This window comes from Hippopotamus amphibius, chromosome 9 (genome assembly GCF_030028045.1).
Source record: "Hippopotamus amphibius kiboko isolate mHipAmp2 chromosome 9, mHipAmp2.hap2, whole genome shotgun sequence".
NCBI classification, from domain to species: Eukaryota; Metazoa; Chordata; class Mammalia; order Artiodactyla; family Hippopotamidae; genus Hippopotamus; species Hippopotamus amphibius.
The window spans coordinates 78,071,758-78,091,657 of record NC_080194.1 but is presented as its reverse complement, the minus strand read 5'-3'; the positions used below and the strand labels follow the sequence as shown (position 1 = coordinate 78,091,657).

Sequence of the window (19,900 nt, the reverse complement as noted above, 5' to 3'; positions counted from 1 at the left end):
AAGCGTGGGGTGGGGGGAGGAGGGCTGGGTGACACAGCCTCCTGCACAGTTGCTTGTGCAAATTATTATGGGTGGGAAGAATGTAGCACCCTGAATGCTTGTTATTAGATGGCGAGCACGGAGGAAGGAAGCTCCACCTGGCTCTGGGTTCATCATGTAAAAGCTGCTGCCTCTGCTCCTCCATCTTGACTTCTGCCTGCAAGGGGCTCAGGGATGTGTGATGCTCCCTCACTTAGCACGAGGATGGCGAACACTGGTGTGAGGTGGTTGGCTTTGTGACCATTGGCTTTTGTCATTTGAGTTATTGGTTGATTCTTGGCACCACTGCCACCCTGTCCAGCGGCCTGTCCACTGCCTTTGTGCCCTGCCTTCAGTACAGAACTAATGGCCAAAGAGAGCACGGGGGTGGCTCTTTACACAAGGCAGGGCAGGGTTTGCTGAGGCAGCTGGTTGGGGTGAGGCAAATGCAGTTCAGGGGACCCTGAGAGATTCATATTTCAGGGTGGACTTAAGATGACCTCCTTTCTGAGAACTTGGTTTTTTTGCTACCCACTCATCACACCCTAATTTAGGGTTCCTGGAGTAATAGATGTGCATTGTCATTTATTTGTTCTCCTTTGATACTCTAACTGTGGCTGGGACACAAACCTTCTTTCAGTTGTCAGCTTGTGTGTTCAGCCACATGTACCCAAAGAGAGTCAAGCTTCTCTTCTTCTCACACCGTGTGCTGTGTCTGCCCCTGGATGCTTTCGGATGGTCGGGTACCTGGGAGCTCCCATCTGCATTTCCATAGTGGTGGTGATTCTTCTTAGCTTTTGCCCTGTAGGAGAACAGGTAAGTACCTTTCTCACGGACCCATGATTCTTCCAAATCAAACAACCTGGAGCAATTCTACCTCTCCTAACTCTCTCAGACATTAGAAGGTCCTCGGGGGGTAGGTGCAATGTGTCTTCATTTGCAATATTCCCATTTTCTAAGTCAGTGGTCTTCAAATTTGTTCTACTATAGAATCACCTGAGGAGCTTTATAAAAAGGCCAATGTCTGGACCCCATCCCAGAACAATTAAATCAGAATCTCTTTGTGAGATGTTCTGATATTTTCCAAAGTTCTCTAAGAGGTTCCAATCTGTGGCCAGGTTTGAAAACCGTACCTCTCAAGTCATCTGAAAATGTTCCACAACCTCGGATAAGACACATCCCTTCAGCAACTGAAGCCTCAGTTGCTTCATTTCTAAAATAAAGCAGTTGGACCAAAAGATTTTCAAGTTTCATTTCAAGTCCCACATTTTGCAATTTCGCAAATAGTCTTTTTGAGACTAGTCCTTGAAAGGTAGTGGTGCTAGAAGAAAATATTCAGAAGCAGTCTCTGTTTGCAGGAAACTAAGAATATAAACACAGTCACAGACAGACGACCGAAGTCGGAATGTGTGAGCGGTGTGTGTGCATACAAACACCACACACTGTATCGTACACCCTGTATCACATATCCGCACATGCGCGTGCTTCTTCATCAAGAAGCCATCCTTCGGGTGGGAGGAAAGGATGAACCAGCCATGGCATTTCAGGTAGCGGGACTCAGGAAAGATAACGAAGAGTCCTATAGGAGAAATTCAGGAGCCTTGGAATATGTGAATTTGGGTCAAGAATGAAAGTGTTAGAGCCAGATTTAGAGTGAGCTGAGTGATGGTGAGCTTTGGCAGAAGCTCCATTCATAAGTGTGAAGGTTTGCATCTCTCTCTCCCAGCCTCCACTCCCTCCTGCTCCCCAGGAACCTGCTACCCAGCCTGCTGCTTCCATTGCTCTCCTTCTCACTGGCAACAAAGGCTCCGTGCTCAGAACCCCGATGGCGATTTGGCAGCTACTGCGTTAGGCAGAGGGATGCTGGCCCTCCCCTCCCGGCCAGGTCAGATCCTGCAGTGCAGGCAGGAGTGAAAGCTTGCCTATTTTGATGGAGTCAGCAGGTGTAGGAGGCACCGGGGGAGCAGAGCTACCGTGCAGATTTGTGCCAAGTGCAGTCATTGGGTAACTCACAGTATTCACGCTGCTGTGTCAGCCAAGCCAGAGTCACAGCCAGCTCTTGAAGGCCCAGAGAAACTTTCAAGATGGTTTAGTTCAGTCCCACTCTTGGAGCTCTAACACCCCATAAAGTGTAGCTGCAGCGGTCCCCAAACTTCTATCTCCAATACGGGGGAACTTGCATCTCTCCAAAGAGCTATTGCATCTGACCTCTCAGGAAGACAGGGAGACAAAGGAGAAGAATCTATCTTCTTATTGACTCCAGCCATTCGCTGTAAGTCTGGAGAGAAAACAGAACATAGCAGCTGGATTGCCTGGGTCCAAACCCTGGCTCTGCCACTTCTCAGTTTGAAACCTTTGGAGATTTAATCAGCCTCTGTGGGTGATTCAGTCACCTCTCGTATAAAACGGAGCTAATTCTGAGACTTACCTTTAAGGCTGGTATGAGGATTAAATAAGTGACTGCAGATAAAGTAGTTGGAACAATGCCTAGCACATAGCAAGCTCTTAATAAATATCACCTAATAGTATTACGATTGCTGCTAATACTACTACCCACAGGACAAGGCTGATTTTTCTTCCACTTGACTTTTCTTCAAATATTTGAAAACACGATCCCGTCCCCTTCTCCCTATGTTAAATACTGCAAGCTTTTCTCCTATTTTCTGTATAATCCTTCATAGAAAGTGTGCCGACAGCCCTTTCCTAAAGTTATTCTGGTTACACTGTTTTCTTCTTAAGTTCAGTCTCCTCCCAGTGCGTTCTGAGTAGCCCAGAATATTACAGGATGTGGCCTCTCCTGCTTCCAGAGCCAGATAAAATAAAGTCTCCACTCTTTGGAAAGGCATGACCCAGGGGTGCCAGCCTCTTTCCTAATCCTTTGGACTCCCGTTCCGTGGACTTCTCCTAGTTTTCTGTGGTTTCCTCCTCCCAGCCCGTGTGCACCTGCTTCCTCTGCCAAGGGCTGCCCTGTCTGCCTGGAAAACATTTGTTAGGACCCAAGACAAAACTCCAGGCTCAGCATCCCTTTGAAGCCCCTCCTGCCTTCTTTTCTGCCCCCAGTGCTCTGGCACTTCCTTCCGTTTTTCTTCGTATCCATCACACGTTTGTGTAGCTACCCTGCTGACACGTATGTCTCCCCTCACTGGAAGCTCCTGGAGGCCTGGGACTGCCCTGTGTACCTGCACACCTAGCACAGTACCTGGAAGACAGGTGACCCTCAGGGTTTATGGATAAAACAGAAAGAGGGAGGGAGGGAGAGAGGGGGAAAGTGACATTAGGTTTACGAGGATCCTCAGAACCTTGTGGACTCACAGTGAGCTGTAATTAACTCTTTCTTGTCCTATGCCCATGTCATTGTGCTGTGCACACACAACCTGGGCTTAGAACTTACCCTTTCTGAAGTCTTTTGTTATATACAACTCATATCTTCCTCCGACAAAGATCTTTTTTGAACTCTGAATATGTAACCCCACACATCTGTAACCCCTCCTGGCTCTAACCAGATGTAAACCAGGTGTTATAAGCACTCAGGTAGCAGGAGACAAGCTCAGTCTTTGTGGCTAAACTCATCCAAGAGCAGAAATAGTCCCTCTAGTGGTTCGCAGGTCAGAAGCGTGGAGGAGGAGGCTGCTCTCTGAACCACTTTGGCATCCGAGAGAGCACTAGGGGGCAGGGAGGTTCAGACCTGAGAAAAGAAGAGAGTGGCTGGGCAGGTTTGTTTATCTGGAGAAGGTGAAGTGGACAAGTCCTTCTTACCTGCTTCTTCAAGCCTAATCTGCTTCCTTCCTCACCAAACTTCCTCTTGGGGCATTTGACTGTCCTCTAAACAGCCAGAGGACGCCTCGCCCAGACATGGGAAGATTAATTGACTGCAATTTTCTCAATGCAATTCATGATGCACAGACATCTGTAGTTGGATAAACCATTTTGCCAATTCTGAAAGCAAATAAGAATAATTATTCTATATTTCTCCTTCCTTTTCCCTTAAAACTTCTTAATAGAAGGATCTGAATGCCTTATCACCACTTTTTCATTACTTTTTTGCACTGCTGAAGCCTTGTCCAAGGCTAAAATAGTTTGATCATGAAATCCAGAAGTGTTTTCACAGACTTCTAGAGTCAAGGGAGGTAACTTGGAATTGGCCTGGTCTCCTCCCACATCCCCCCGCCCAAGGCAGCTATCCCACTTGAATGATGTTCACTGATTCCTGCTCATCTACTCCAGCATCTCCAGGGAGCAGACCTTACTGCCCTAGTCGTGGTCCCAGTTCTGGCTGTCTATCCAAATTGCCAGGGGAGACTGTCATAGCAGAGGCCCAGGTTCAACTCACAAAAATTCTCATTAAATAGATCAGAATGGGGCAAGGTCATCTCTCCTTTGAAGCATCTATGACTCTACAGTGCAGATACAGCAGAGATTAACTGACACTAGCCCCCCCCTTTCCCTAGTGGATAAACTCTGTGATAAAATACTATTCAGTATAAATTCTATCCTTTCTCTTTATAAACACTGCTCTAAATTTGTTCAGGAGAGCAATGTGCCTGTTTACAATAGGTACCTCTGAGATTTCCTTAGAACTGAGGATGGTCATGTCATGCAGATCAGGCCAATGGAAAGTGAGCAGAAGTTTCCTGGGAGGGAGTTTGAGGGTTGGACTCAGGAAACATGTGCTTTGTGAACCTTACCCACCCCCCCCACCCCCGACTTGCCCTGCACCTTTTCTTGACTGAGAGCCTGGCATTCTACCTGGGTGTTCAGGAACCAACTTACAAATGGCAGAACATTAAAAAAAAAAAAAAAAAAAAAAAAAAACACACATCTAGAATAGCAAAACAGGAAGCTCTTAGGTTGAACTAAATGGACTTGCTGTTTTAGTAAATCAAAAACAGTTGAGTATAAACAATTTCACCCAATGGCTCAATCTAACAGAAGGACCCAAAGTTCCAGATAATATAGCAGTCATGCCAGCTCTGAGATACATATGTCCACACATTATTCATAGAAACAAATCCCAATAGAATTAGGTTTCGATTACTTGCAGCTGAATACAATCCTCTGGAATCTACGTGAAGCAAAAATTTGCCTCTTCCTAATTTACACCAGTTAGAGCCACTCAGATATTACTACAAGTAATAGCGTGTGATCCGGTTTCTTTCTAAGAGGAGACTGTCATGGACCCGAGGTATCTGACATTCTTAGCTCCTTCCCTTCATTATCAAGGGCATAACTTCCAGAGCACTAGTGCTCCTGATCACTAACTTCTAAACATGCTCCAGTCTGATCGTGACCCACCGAAAGGCATCTCCAGACCGATTATTCCTGATGTAGTTTGATCAGGGTGGGCTATTACCTACCACATTCTGGACTTTCTGTCTAGGACCACTTTATTATTATATTTATTTCTTTTCTTTTTCAGATATTCCCCACTACTGCTCATTGATGTTGCACTCATTCCCCTGGATAAAATGCCATTATTCAAGACCTCTCCCATCCTTGCTCTTAAGTATTTGAAATTTCATTGCATGTGGGTCCGTTACTTAAATCCATTGAGATTAGTTTTGTATTCTGACTAGCTGTCACCATCAGCCTCGTGTCAACCCCAAGTGATGTAAACTTGTCATGTCCACATCACCAAAGTGAATGGTTAAAAAAAAAAAATGCAAAATCATAATTCAAAGGCATGGCTGAGTTCTTACATTTATATTTCATCCACTCTGTAATGATTTATTCTAACCCTACTGTGTGCTGGCCATAAACAACAAGTCCTAGTTCTTGCACTTAGTGAAGTAAGACAGTTCAGTGCAACAGGGTAAGTGCTGGGATAAAAGTAAGTCATGTTTGCTGTGGCAGCTGCTAGATTTCTGAGGTCAGAAAACTCTTCTAGAAGGAAGAGATGTTAAAGCAGAGACACAAAGGTGACTAGATTCAATCAGGTAAGAGGAGAGAGAAGTGTTACATGCAAAGGAAAAGGCATATGCAAAGCCTAGAGGCAGGATAGCATGGCAGGAATTTAGGAACCCAGCATCCCATCTGGCTAGAATGAGTGTGTTTGTGTCATTTGTGGGGATAAAGCAGGTGTGTGGGGGGGGGCAGGTTGTAGGCAGAAAGACAAGGGTTGTAGGTAGAGAAGTTGTCACTGGTCAGACCTTGAATGGCTTCACGGTTCTCGTTCAAGATTTTATTCTGAGGGAAGAAAGGGTGTTGAAGGTTTGTATTCCTGGCAGCAGCATGATTAGGGTTGAAGTTCTTATTGTTAAATAACATTATTTGGGTTATGTAAAAATGTGAAAATTTTCCTCTAGTTACAGTGTGGGAATACATTAAAAGGGGACAAGACTAGAGGATGTGACAACCAAGTAGGCGTGAGTTAACCAGGTGAGCATGTCAGAGATGAGGACATACGGGTATTCAGGGGTCCTGGGCTTAGAGGGTGGGACCTGGAGATGGAGAGGAAAACAACCATGTGTGAGAAAACAAAATGGAAGGGGACCTCTAGTATCTGGGTATATGGGACACAGGCTGGTTTTGGGGAGATGGTGATGAGTGCAACTTGGGGTGTGATGGTTTTATTGGCGTGCACAGAGCTCTCTGATATAAAGTCAGCCAGACAGGTCTGGAACTCTGGAAGGATATCTGAGCTTGAACAAAAAGGGTCTTCCACACAGACACAATTAATTACTCGGGAAGAGAGAGAAAATAGGTGGAGAGAAATGGGGGCAGACGACTAGTATTTAAGGATAGGGAAGGGAAGAGATCTTGGGAAAACAATTGATATGAAGTGGCCAAAACATAGGAGAGAAAGCAGGAGAGCACGACGGCATCAGGGTCACAGGATGTGTGTTTGGGGAAGGCAGGAGCATTAGCCGTATCAAGTGCTACTGAGGATCAACTAAGATCAGACTTGGGGGCAAGAATGTCTTCTGTCCTCTTGGGAGAACAGTCTTGTGGGTGGAGTCATAGTGTGGGGATCAAGTGGGGTGAGAATAAAAATGTGGATAATTATTTCAATTTTTTTTTAAAGAGAGAGCAAGTAGAGAACCAAGGGAGGCTGTGGTTGGAGAGAAGGTTTGTAAGATGGGGAAGCCGGCTCTGAATACTGGCGGGAGGGGCTGGTAAAGGAGGGGCGTGAAGGGGAGGGCCCTCGGGGAATGTGGGGTGAGTGGCAAATTTTGAGCACAGGCAGAAAAATGGGTCTTAAAGAGAAGGAGAAGGTAATATCATTACTATTTAAAGTAAGGAAGAGCCACATATTTGAAAATATCCATTACTATTGACAACATGATGAAAATGGTTTAAAGAAGACAGAAGTTTATCTCTCTGGTTACAAAAACACTCCACTGTGTTCCTGGTTGGTGCAGTGCTCCCTACACCCAGGGACCCTGCCCTTTCTCTGGTTTGGATCCACTGTACATGCTCTTAGAGGGCAGCATGTGTCGGCCAGGCCGTGAGGTGAAAGAGGAAAAAAAGAAGGGGCAGAACACATACATGGACTGTCTCCCAAAGACGCTCACTCCCTGGAAGCCCTCACAGGACACCCTTCCTTACACACCCTGGGCCAGAACTTACTCACATGGCCACACTAGATGCAGGAGAGTGTAGGAAAGGTACCAGCCACTTTGGATGACCACATACCCAGACAAATTCAGGAGCCTATGACCATGGAAGAAGGGGAGGGTGAATGCTCAGAGTCAATTCGCCTGTTGTATGAGAGGAGGGAGGTTAAACTCACCTCTACGAGGACGGGAGAGGCCCTTGGCCCAAACAACACACACACGGTGAAGGTATGGTCGCCTACTCTGTGGGTGGCCATGGGCTTTCAACATCTCTAGTCATTAGGGGAATGCGAATCAAAACCACAGTTTGATACTACTTTATACCTATTAGGATGGTTACTAGTTTTTTTTAAAAATGGTGAGGATATAGAGAAACTGAATCGGGACACTTGTGCACTGCTGCTGGGAAGGTGCAGCCACAGTGGAAAACGGTTTGGTGGCTCCTCAGAAAATGAAAGATGGAATTACCATCTGATCCAGCAATTCCACTTCTGGGTATATACCCCCAAAAGTTGAGAGTGGAGACTCAGATATTTGCACACCGCAGTTCACAACGGCATCATTCACAACAGCCAAAAGTGGGAGCAACCCGAGTGCCCATCCATGGAGGACAGGATAAACAAAATGTGGTTTGCAAGTACATACAACCAAGTATCATCCCGCCTTAAGGAGATGAGTGAATGAAAGCCGGACACAGGCTACAGCATGGATGGACCTGGAAAACATCGTGCCAAGTGAAATGTCAGACACAAGAGGACAGATATTGTATTATACAAATTCTATGAGGTACTTAGAACAGGAAATTCATAGAGACAGAAAGTAGACGTTACCAGCAGCAGAGAATGGGGTGTTATTATTCCGTGGGTACAGAGTTTCTGTTTGGGCGGATGAGAAATTTGGAGAGATGGATTTAAAGGCTGCCCAACTTTGTGAATGTTCTTAATGCCACTGAATTGTACACTTAAAAATAGTTAAAATGGTAAATTTTATGTGTGTTTTACCACAGTAAAGAAAAATGGAAAAATTAGCTGTCCTTGGCACTGTATGGATACAGGTAAACTTTTACGCTTAGCGACAGGAAGTTGAAGAAGGTTGTGCTGGACTGTTTTTATTTTCTCTGAGTATAATTCGGGGAAGGTCTGTGTCTGCATGCACATGTCTATAGGTTTCTGTGTGCACCTATAACTCTGTGGGCTGGTTTTTTCAGAAAGCAGAAAAGGGCTGAAAATAGTTGTTTTCATAGTGATGGAGAGAGCTGGCTAGCAAATCAGCGGGATTCCACATAGTATTAATTACTCCTTTCCTCATGACACCCCGTTTTCCCTGGATTTTAAAATTATTGTTATTATTTTTTATTGAAGCATCGCTGATGTGCAACATTATATGTTACGGGTGTACAACAGAGTGATTCACAACTTTTAAAGGTTGTACTCCATATACAGTCATTATAAAATGTTGGCTACATTCCTTTTTTCTCTGGATTTGTGAGACACGATAGGACCTGCCCCCATCATATTTCCCCTCACTTTTCCTGGTTCTGGCCCCACCGTTTAGGAGACAGAGAGACCTGCTCCCAAACGTGGTCAGAGCTCATCTCCAACTCAGCTCTCCCATTAACTCTGCAAGGAATTATGAAGATAGAGTTTTACATCGACAGTTTACAGAACCTATCCGTGTAAAATATATTTCACATCAGTCAGCATATCCTTTTCTCATCCCAGTTCCATCATTAACCCTAGCTTTAGAAACTGAGGGTTTTTTTTTTTCCTGAAGGCTTTATTTTCCTCATTTGTAAACGAGATGTTTAAACTTCCTTAGAATGTAGTTTTCATGTATACTTGAATTATCTTGTGAAACCTGTCACTTGACTCACACTGGAAAATTAAAGCCAAGGATCTGAGGAGGTTTCTGAACAGTGCAGGTGATAGTGGCAGTCCCTCCCTGTAAGGGCACCCCCCTCCCCTCCCCCTCCTCTCTCCCTCGCCTCCCTCTCCGCCCCCCCATCACTCACAACTCGCTTCCATTCTACCTCTGAACCATCCCTCCATCTCCACTGTCGGCTGAGGCTGACGTCATTGCTTGCTGGACTAGCGCTGCATCTGAATAGGTCTCCTGTTACCAGTTCACATCCCATCTCAGCCTTTCCTCTATCTTGTCCATCATTCATTATCTTGCTACAAAAACAAATTTTGCCACTTCAGTCCTTTACTGAAAATCTCCACTAGCTCCACATGGCTCTCAAGATAAAGCTGGAGTTCCTTAACTTGGCACAGGAGGCTCTTCCCTATCCTGTCCCAGCCTCAGTCCTGCCCTGTCTCCCAGAGTCCTCTTGCCCTCTGGCCCCACTGACCTGGACACTGACCTGGACACTGACCCCAACACTAACCTGGAAACTGACCATAGACACTTACCACACTGACCCTGGACACTGACCCTGAAACTCACCCTGGACACTGACCTGAAAGTAACCCTGGTTGCTGACCAGGACACTGAGGCCTCTCTACATCATGGTAACCTTGCAGAGCTGTTCTCAGCTGGCAATGTCCTCCCTGCAGGGTCAGCACCTTGCAGCCCTGCACACTTGTTTCAACATTGAGAGGCATGGACAGAAGACAGCCAGTAAGAGAGTTTAAGAAGCTGAAAAAGGAGAAAAACAGGGTTCTGAGACCTGCTCTAACCCACTGATTCTATCCTTAGAGGATTCCCCCCTAGCAGTTTCCTTGTTAGGAGTTGGCCTTCCATCCAGTCTGGTCCGGGCGTAGTCCCTGAATCAGAAAATCTGGGACTTTCTGAAAGGCAGCCACCTGCATCTCAAGAAGCCCTTCCAGCGGGCAAGTCACCAGTCACCCTACATTTCGAGAACCACTGACATGAGGCAGTTGTGCAGCACAGGTGAGAAGCTCTGATTGGAAGGGCCTCCCCTCGGGGCTCCGTGGGCCTCCCAGGAGGGATCTCTGTTTCTCTGGAATATTCCCACCTTAGGAAAGAACCACTAGACAAAGCAAGCTTGGTGGTATGTAAGCTATGGAAATATGTAAACTATGTAAGTAAATGCAAATTCCCTTTTGCTTGGTTTGCCAGATTTAGTAAATAAAAATCCAGGACGCCCAACACATTTAAATTCCAGATAAGCAACGCATAACTTTTTACTATGCATAGCACATACTTTTATTTAAAAAAAAATTTGCTATTTATCTGAAATTCAAATTGAACTGGGCATCTTATTTTTGTTCTGTTTCTATCTGGCACCCTATTTTTAGTCCATACATGTTAGGTACCTAAGGAAAATAGCTTGATCAGAATTAGGAGTCTAAAAGGTGGAAGTAAGTTTTCACAGCTTATTTTCTTTTCAATGGGGAGGTACATGGTTTGGCAGGAGAGAAAAAGGATGTCTACTCTTTCTGGCTCATTGGATTATTTGTAAAATCCACATTTGGGAGAGAAAGAGAAATAGAGAGACAGAGAGAGAAACAGATGGTGGTTGAAAGTTCTAGTTTAAAGTTCATGTTTTAGAAAGTTCCTCCCCTCAGTTGAGAAAACTGAGCACCTACTATGGTCCAGGCCCTGGTTCCACAGCCCCCCCAACAGAAATTAGGGGCCAGCTTCAGGGAGACTGAGTTTCCGCCCCTCAAGCCTGTGCCTTCCAGCAGCTTTTCTACAGCCACCCGCTTACCTGTCCCAGGTGGCAGGATGCCACCTCCGGGGGCGGAGCTCTGGTGCAGAGGCTGGAGGATGAATGACAGGCTTCCTAACGAGATGCAGCTGAGGGAGCTGCGTGCTGACAGAACAATTTGCTGGTGCCCAGAATATCCACCCAGCTCGGCAAAGCGGCAGTCCGGGCGTCAGGAGAAATTTCAGGATTTATCACTCGCCGGGGTGTCAGGTTTTCTGAGAGCGGCACACTTCCTGCCACGCTTTTCCAGACCTGCAGCCTTGACACGCTACCCACAGAAGCTTCCAGAGCCCCGGGAATAACACGCAAAGCTATTCCCTTTTTCTCCCTTCTGATCTGCTGGTGTGTATGTAAATGACTGGAAAAGCAGTTTCCGGCTTATTTCCGAAGCTTAAGGGCTTCATGAGAAGCCTATTATTGAAAAATCAGAAACTGAAAGGCAACTTCTTAGACAATGAATTAGCAGCTCAAGGAGTGTGTGTAAGGCCAAACACACCGTAACTGGCTGCCTTTCAAATAGAAACTCCCCTGGGACTCAGTCATCAAACACGTGGCAACAGGCTGTCTGTTTCAACACAGTGAGTAATCAGACGAGATTGCAATTAATCCAAATATAACACAGAAATATCCAAGGGAAGGCCAGGAAGAGGAGCGACTAGAAGAAAGGTGAGGGGTAGACCAGCGCTTTCTGACCTGGAGTTCCATGTGCCACTGAGACAACTTGGGGGTATGGGGGGTTGATCCACCCGAGCCCTAGAGGCACCAGCTACCCAGAGGCTTGGCTCTGCATTGACACAAATAAGAAGATGAACCCGGCACCTGCCTCTTCTGCTTGACCAGCGAGGTAAATTTGGGGAGCAAATAAACTCGTGTTCGCTGATTTGCTTGACAATTTTGAGCCCCAGACTGGTTTGAGGGGCGGGGGTCGGTCAGGTGAGGATGGATTTGCTACATCGGGAGGTGCTCGTTTGGCGGTGGTCCCACATCGTCTTTCAGGAGACGGTTCCCTCGATAGGGCCATCACTCTGGTTCTCAGAGTGTGGTCAGCACTGCCTGGGGGCTTGTCAGAAATGCCAATTCTGGGGCCCCACCCCAGACCTGCAGGCTCTCAGAAACTCTGAATCGAGGCCCAGCAACAGGTGGGTTCAGAGGCCCTGCAGGTGATTCTGATGCTCACGGTTGCTAAGTTTGAGAACCACTGGGTAACGTGATCACCTGGAGGCTGCAGGTACAGGGTTCTCTGTGGGCTTGCCTGGGAGTGCACCCCTGGCCTCTTCCAGATCCTGGAGCAATTCTGTGCTGACCACTCCCTGTCCTGGTCCCCTCACGGGCCTTTGGGGCTGTGGGGAAAGAAACTGAACATTTATCAAACACATCTTAGTCCTCGGTACCAGGCACTGGTAAATGTTTCACGTGTGATATTTTATTCAGTCCTTTCTACAACTTGTGAGCTGGGTGCTGCAGATAGGATTTTATTGCTGAAAAAAATTTGGCTCAGAAAGTTCGACTCACCCGGGTCTGGATATTTCCAGAGCCTATGCTTTTTTCCACTGTCCCCCATGGCACCTCTGACCCGTGTGTCCTCTGCCTGCAGAATGCTTTGGGTGCCACCCACACAAAGCACCCGCCAGCCTGGCAGGGCCCCTTCTCCCTTCCACCCTCCCCCACCCAGCCGGCTCCTTACCTCATGTTAATTTCCCACCTGAGTACTGAGCACTTTATAAATAGCAAATCTAAAATGAATTTTCTACCAGCGATCATTAGCTCCCTTGACATCCATTAAACATTCTCGCAAGCAGAGTGAAGTGACAAAAGGGATTGATTTTTACAGTATGCTTAATAGGGGAAAGAAAGAAAGGTGTTGACAAGTCTTTTTTTTTTTTCTGTCCTGATATCACGAGGAATTTGAAATCAGTCAAATGACTTTTATCTGAAAAAAAGAAGGCTAGGATTGGGGGTGGGAGGAGAACGGGTAGCAACTTCCCCAGCTCAGCCCATTCCAGCATCTGTGAAAGGTAAACATGCAGTTAGTTAGCTAGTGCCAGACGCTAAGATGAATATGTCAGATTTAATGCTTCAAAATATATAGGGTCTGAGCTGGGGAGGGTGTAGGGGCTGGTGGGGGCTGGGGAGCGAGTGGGGAGAGGAAAATCACCCATCTTCTGCTGAAACTATTGCAAGAATAAATGTGTTGATACAATAGTTGGAGTAGGAGAAGGCTGGCGTATGAGGCACTGTAGCTGAAAATTTAACTTTGATTTCAATTTTTATATTTGTCAGCAATAATTAGATTCACGAAATGTTTTGCCACTGTTCTAAAATACTAATAAGTAGAGGCCTTTGTAGTGTGGTTAATGGAGTCTTTTTTCCCTAGTGGTCTAGAAAATTCCATTAAGGCGAAATTCCATTTGAAAAGTCATACTATATTACAGCACTTCAACGTCATGGACCCAGCTGCCGCAGTAATACCATCTGAGACCGGAGCCCTCTATTTGACCAGAGCCCTTGGCTGGGAAGGGGCTTGGGGCTTCTTACGCCTCAGCTGTCCATCATTTTCGACCTGCACGGACCTCTGTGGGTCGTGGGGGAAGCCAGCCGGCCAGAGATGAAAAGAGAAGCAAATTCAATAAAGCATCGTCATTGAAAGGATGAGCCTTTATGAGCATCGCGTCCCGGAGCAGGTGGAAGAGAGGACAGGAGGACAGGGTAGGCAGGGGACACCTGGCCCTGGCTGGGAAGTGTGGCTCCCACCTGGAGATGAAAAGTCTGTTCTCTGTCCATCTCCAGACTGGACTCCCTCCAGTGGTTTAACGCTGAAGCCCCACCAGTGCGGAACCTACGTACCTCTCCTCCCAGGCCTGGTTCTGCTTGGCACAGGCTGGATTCTCTGGGGATGGGGTTTGAATAAAAGGTGCGAGGTCTGTTATTTTTGAATGACTTTTCTCTGGCATGTCTCAAACTCTCTCTGCTGTCCCAGGAAACTCCCTGTAGGCAGGATGTGCTGGAGGTAAAAGACTGTCCTTGCCCGGATAAGGGTGTAACCCTCACCCTCTCCAGAGAGTCCGGCGGAGACAGGGGGGCTGGAGCATCCTCGCCTTTGTTCTCCCCATCTCGACACCACTCCCCTGGCATCACACTGGGCCCACTCAGATGGTGGGCATCTGCCTGGGACTCCTGGGCAGGCTGCGGCTGCAGAGACAGTGGCCTCTTAGCTGGTCTCTCAGAATCCAGTGAACTCAAGAGCTCTGCCGTGATGCTCTTAACTCTTCTCCCCTAAATTCTGAAGAGAAGCCCCGAGCTGTCCGTCTTGAGGCCTCCACCACAAAAGAAGAAAGAACACGCAGTGGACTTGTGTGGTCTCCTCCACTGGCTCCCACACTCCCTGTCATGGGAAACTGCTTTACTGGGCCCAGTAGAGGAGTGACTTGGGGCTACCGCACCTGAGCTGTGAGTGGGAGGACCGTGTGCGTGGCAGGGACCCAGCCAGGACAGCAGCTCCTCCCGGATAACGGATGGCTTGCAGGAGTCACTCATGGTGAAGGTAGGGTACATCCACGTCGTGAATGTGGGGTTCCCCTCCCCGTCGTCCTATGGGATCCTGCTTTCCTGAGCCTTTGCCCTCTGTGCGTGTCTCTCATTGTGTAACTTGAACAGGAGCCACGGCTCCTTCCCCAAAGCTCACACACCTTCCTCAACCCAGGCATCTCCCCTCTCCCCGCTCTCCCCACCAGTCACGCCTTGGCCGCTGCCTTGCTTCTCCCCAGGGGCACGTGCCAGATCTTATCCCCCAGCAGCACTTCAGGATGAAAGGAGGAGGGATATTACATCCACCAGTGATACGCGTGGCAATTGGGAGAAGCTTTTGTTGTGTCATTTCCTACCTCCTTCAGCCTATTAAGCAAACAAAAGTGCTTGTGGAATGAGAAATGTAAATGGCCCACGCAAGCCGATTAATCCTAGATGTACAATTCCATTAATAAGGCCGCTTTTTAATAGGCGGCTCTGGCAGCAGCAGCGGGCAGGCCAGGAATTGATGTATTCTCTGTAATTGTATTGCAACTAATAGGATATGAAGAAAATGGTACCAGAGAAGCAGGTCTTTCAACACCGTTTTCCAATCAGCCGAAATAAAGACTTGCAGGGGAAGGCCTTGAAAAGTAATGACACACAAAATATAACCTCATCTAGGACTACCCATTATTCCAAATCCTAGTTTGGGGTTCTTCCTTTCATTCCTTCTCCTGCCCTATCTCTGTCTCCCTCCCTCTTCCACCATAGGTGATAACCATAACCCAGTCCCCTGGCAGGTAGAGCTCCAGGGACACCTGCCCATGCATGGCCCCAGCTTCCTCGATGCGGGGATGCAGGGCCAGCTGGCTGGCTGAGATTGCTTCGCCAGCAGATTTGGAAGTCACGGTGGGGAGGGAAAGAGGCAGGTTGTTGCGTAAGGGAGAAAACCCTAGAAGGGACCCAGTGCTGGCTCCTAGACCAGTAATTTGAGTAACTTTAGACCAGTCCCTTCACCTCTCTGGGTTTCCTTCCAGCTCCAAAATTCAGGGAATCTAAGTGAGTTTTCAAAGAGCAGGCTAGGAGGAAGCTGGCCTCCTAGCATTCCAGGGAAGAGCAGAGCCAATGGCTGTGCCCAGGACCTGAACGCCACGGCCCAGAGGCTCCACAGCGGCATCCAGGTGTCTGCACTTGATGCGGCTTCTCCAAAGAGCCCCTGCCATTCATTCTAATCACAGATAAACTTGTTTATCACTCCATCCTTCACACCCTCATTCAACAAATATTGATGGAGCGCCTCTGATGCACCAGATTCTGCTCTAGGTTCTGATCAGGCAGCGGTGAATAAAGCGGACCAAAACCCCACCCTGCCCTCCTGGCACGTGTGGCGTCAGCAAAGCTTTCACTGAGCCCTCGCCGTGGGTTATAGCAGGTCTGGACCTGCTCACTGGCTGAGACCATCCCAGAACAGAAACCAGAGTGCCAGGCCTCTGTTTTCGCCTCCTTTGCTGTGGGCACAGCAGAGCCAGGGCCCCCTGCCAGGCCCTCACTCCCCCCACCCGCCTCTCCGGTCACTGGGTCTCTCTCTGTGCATTTGTATGCGGACTCTGACCCTCACTTGGTCGCAGGCTGGAGAGTAAATATAAAAAGAAAAGGCAAAGCACATTTCAGTTGAAATCCCCAAGGAAACTGATGTGATTGCCGTACAGAAATGGTTCCAATAAGGGCAGAAAGGAATATTGCTTTTATCGCTTTTGGGACGTAAAACATTTAGGAAACGTGATGGACTGGCAGGGTCTCATTTATCATTTATCTCATTCCCTCTGCTCCCCAACTGTCTTCTCCCCGCAGCACATGGGCGGACGGGTACAGGCAAACTTTTTTTTCCCCTTTTTGCTTTCCTTTCTTCTTCCCTCTCGGAGACTTGGATTTATCATCCTTCTGTTAAGCAGGAGAACTCCTGTGGCTATTTATAATTAATGCTCAGAAACCTGTCAATCCATTTAATGACTTTGGCAGGTCACGGCCCCCTTATAGCTCTCCATTAATCATCATTAGAACAGCTCTGAGTTTTTACATTCTTTTAAAATGTTAATTCACCTCTGTAATGCTCCTTTTCGTTAAAGTGTAAAGAGGCAAGTGGCTGGTGCCTTGGCTTGCCCACCAGGGAAAGGCGTGGAGGAGTTGATAAAGGCTGGTTGGCATTCCTCTGTTCTTTTGTCCTCCACCCCCTGTCCCCAGCACCAGATGTCAACTCAGTTTGTTCTTTGGTTGCCTATGTTGATCTGTAGCGAAGGTGCCCAGCGACTTAAAGTTCTGGGCAAATAAACACACTCTGATGTCTTTGGACTCCGGGGCCAAAGGCAACAGCCTCTGAGGAGCTACTCGCCCAGGGTCCTGACATGGTTTGGTAGCTCCTAAAGGTGACGTGGCACAAAGAACTCCAGAAGTAAGTGGGGCCGAGGACCGCCCATGTGGCTCTTCCAACACTTGCAAACATGTGGCACGCGGGCCACTAAAAGGGGTCACATCACATGAAGAATTCTCTGTGTCACGAGAGCTTGCCACCCACCTCACTTTTGCCACTAATGGACTCTGAGACCTTGGGCAAAACGTTTCACCTCCTTCTTCATCTACAAAACGGGGCCCATGTCTGTCCTGCCTAACAAATGAGGTTAAATCCGTATGGATTAAATAGAGTTGAAATTGTACTAAACTCTTAAAACTACTGTATCGATGCAAAGCGTCAGGTCTTGCCCTTCCCCGCGTCTCCGCACACATATCCTGCCCTCTAAGCCTGGGGTCATTCATACCCGCGTGTCTGCCCTCAAGCTTCCATAGCCCATTGCATTTATGTCATCTTTCTCAAGCCAGAAAAAGTATATTTTGAATCATCAAAATCTATGGAGCAGAAAAAATGTTAAATTGGGAAGGGAGGGATCTAAAGTGGAGTATCCACTCTGTTACTTATCTGTGCAACTCTGAGCAACGTACCTCACCTCTCTGAGCCTCAGGTCTCTTATTTTTGGACTTTATGTTTATAAGGCTCATTGACCTAGTAAAGCCTGTGATCTTCTTGCCTGCTCCAAAGGGCCATGGTAGTGATTCAGCCCTAATAGGGCCACACTGGTCCCTTTGACCATCTGAGCTCTTAAATCTCTTTGTCTTGTCAAGCAACACGGCCTAGAGTTTAGAACTCTAACGAAAGCAAACACAAAGAGACGAGGAGACTCGAAAATGTATATTTAATTTACTTTCGACTCTGATTTCTCTTGATACCATATGCCTTTGTTCGAGGCATTTGGAGCCGTGGACTTGTCCTTATTTTCAGGGTGACCTCAAATCCACTGGTTGAGTTGGGATGACCCTTCAGGGCCTGCAGGGTACCAGGCACCTCATCCTTTTTAATGCTTCTCCAAAGGTTCACCTTATTTCATGCATGGATAAACTGGGGCTCAAAGAGGTAGTGTGGTAGTTCAAGGTGTAGTTTGTGTAGTTTTGTGTAGTTTGTACACTGCAGGGTCACAGGTCAAACCCAGATCTCTCGAATTTAAGTCCAGCTTTTTTCTATTTTTTTTTTTGGTATCACTTCATCTTGTCCCCAACCTTGAATGATGATGAGGTGATACACCTTGGATGAGATATAGACATAATCTAGCAGCTGTTCCTGTACTGGCATGAATTGTAACTAGTGATCTTTGATTTGCGCTAAAAACTTCCTTTCCTAGGTTGCTTCCTCAATGCGCTTACATTCATGTGGGCATTACCATGTGGAAGCGAGCTTCCTTGGGGTCTTCTACATGAAGCCCACCATGTTTAGTCTTCCACCCTGGGTGGTCCCAGGACCCATCCTTACAGGGACGGCCATGTCTCTCCTCCCCTCCCCCACTAGCATCACTGACACTCCAAGCAAACACTGGTCCCCAAGCTGGGCTTTAGCCATCTGTTCTGCCCATCACTTGAGAATGCAATAAAGCCTGTTTGACAATCATGTCAGCACAAAGGGCAGAGAGGACTGCATGGCAAAAAGCTGTGTAAAATTCCTTCCTCCAAAGGTTGCATCAAGAGTATTCAGGCCATAATTTTTTTTTTTTTTTTAAAAAGGAATATTAGGGCCAAAAAGAGCTCTAACAGCAAGTGGGATATTGTGTCATCTGCCTCCTTTTCATCTCACTCCTTTACTTTATTAATGGATTTGTGTCAGTCTTACTTGGTACAAGTTAATAATAATAAGCACTTATGACTGTGCAATGCTGTACACATTTGAAAAGGCTTTCACAGATCTATTGTCTCTTTAAATCTTCATGGCTGTAGTTGGATTTTAGAACTAGAGGCCTTAGAAAACATTTACCACAACTCTCTCAGCTGATTATTATTGATGTATTTAGTTTAGTTTAAGTAATGTATTCTTATTAAATATAATTTGGACACCATACAGAAGTAGCTTTAAAAAGATTTAAAGTCACTCATGCACAATTACATTTAATGTATTTTCTTCCAATTTTCCCTTATTCTCTGCCATAGTTTTTATTATATAGTTGTAATCATATCATTTATATCTCATTTTTTCTTTTAAGAATAGATCAGAAGCAATTTTCCATGTCGTTACGTGGTATTAGTGAACATAATTTTAATTGGTTTCATTACATTACATCAAGTAGATGTACAGTACCATTACCCTATGTTTGGACATTTATGTTATTCTAATTGGGGGCTGTTATAAATAATGTTTCAATGAAGGTCTCCATGCATATAGCCTTATTCCAGTTTTAGGATTGTTTCCTTAGACCAGATCACTAGAAGTCCTATTGCCACCAATTCTCTTATTTCACTTTGGAAACTGAGGCAGGGAGAGATGAAGTGATTCTAGGTCCCATGGACAGTCAGAAGAGCAGCACTCAGGCCACAAGTCAGGTCTTTTGCCTCCTGGTTTCACATTTCTTCCATTACGTGGCAATCTTTAGAATTTCTAAATAAAAGGGCTTGAAAATATCTTGGGCATCCATATAAAAATAATTTTATTTTTAGTATCCAGTGGTTGAGAAAAAACAGTATGAGCTGTAGCACTTGTGAACAATGAGTATGAAATCAAATGCAACAGTATCCGTATGTACTTAGAAATAACATTAGCTGTATATGCTGGGAAATA

At 46.5% G+C, this 19,900-nt stretch overlaps 1 protein-coding gene and 1 non-coding gene across 5 annotated transcripts in view; both read left to right on the top strand.

The window, feature by feature from the left end:
- Positions 1-19,900, top strand: part of NTM (neurotrimin) — a 926,305-nt gene that overhangs the window by 6,483 nt on the left and 899,922 nt on the right. The window lies entirely within an intron of this gene.
- LOC130829584 (U6atac minor spliceosomal RNA) lies at positions 7,716-7,836 on the top strand. Its single transcript, XR_009047607.1, has one exon. It is a non-coding gene; the product is annotated as a U6atac minor spliceosomal RNA (small nuclear RNA).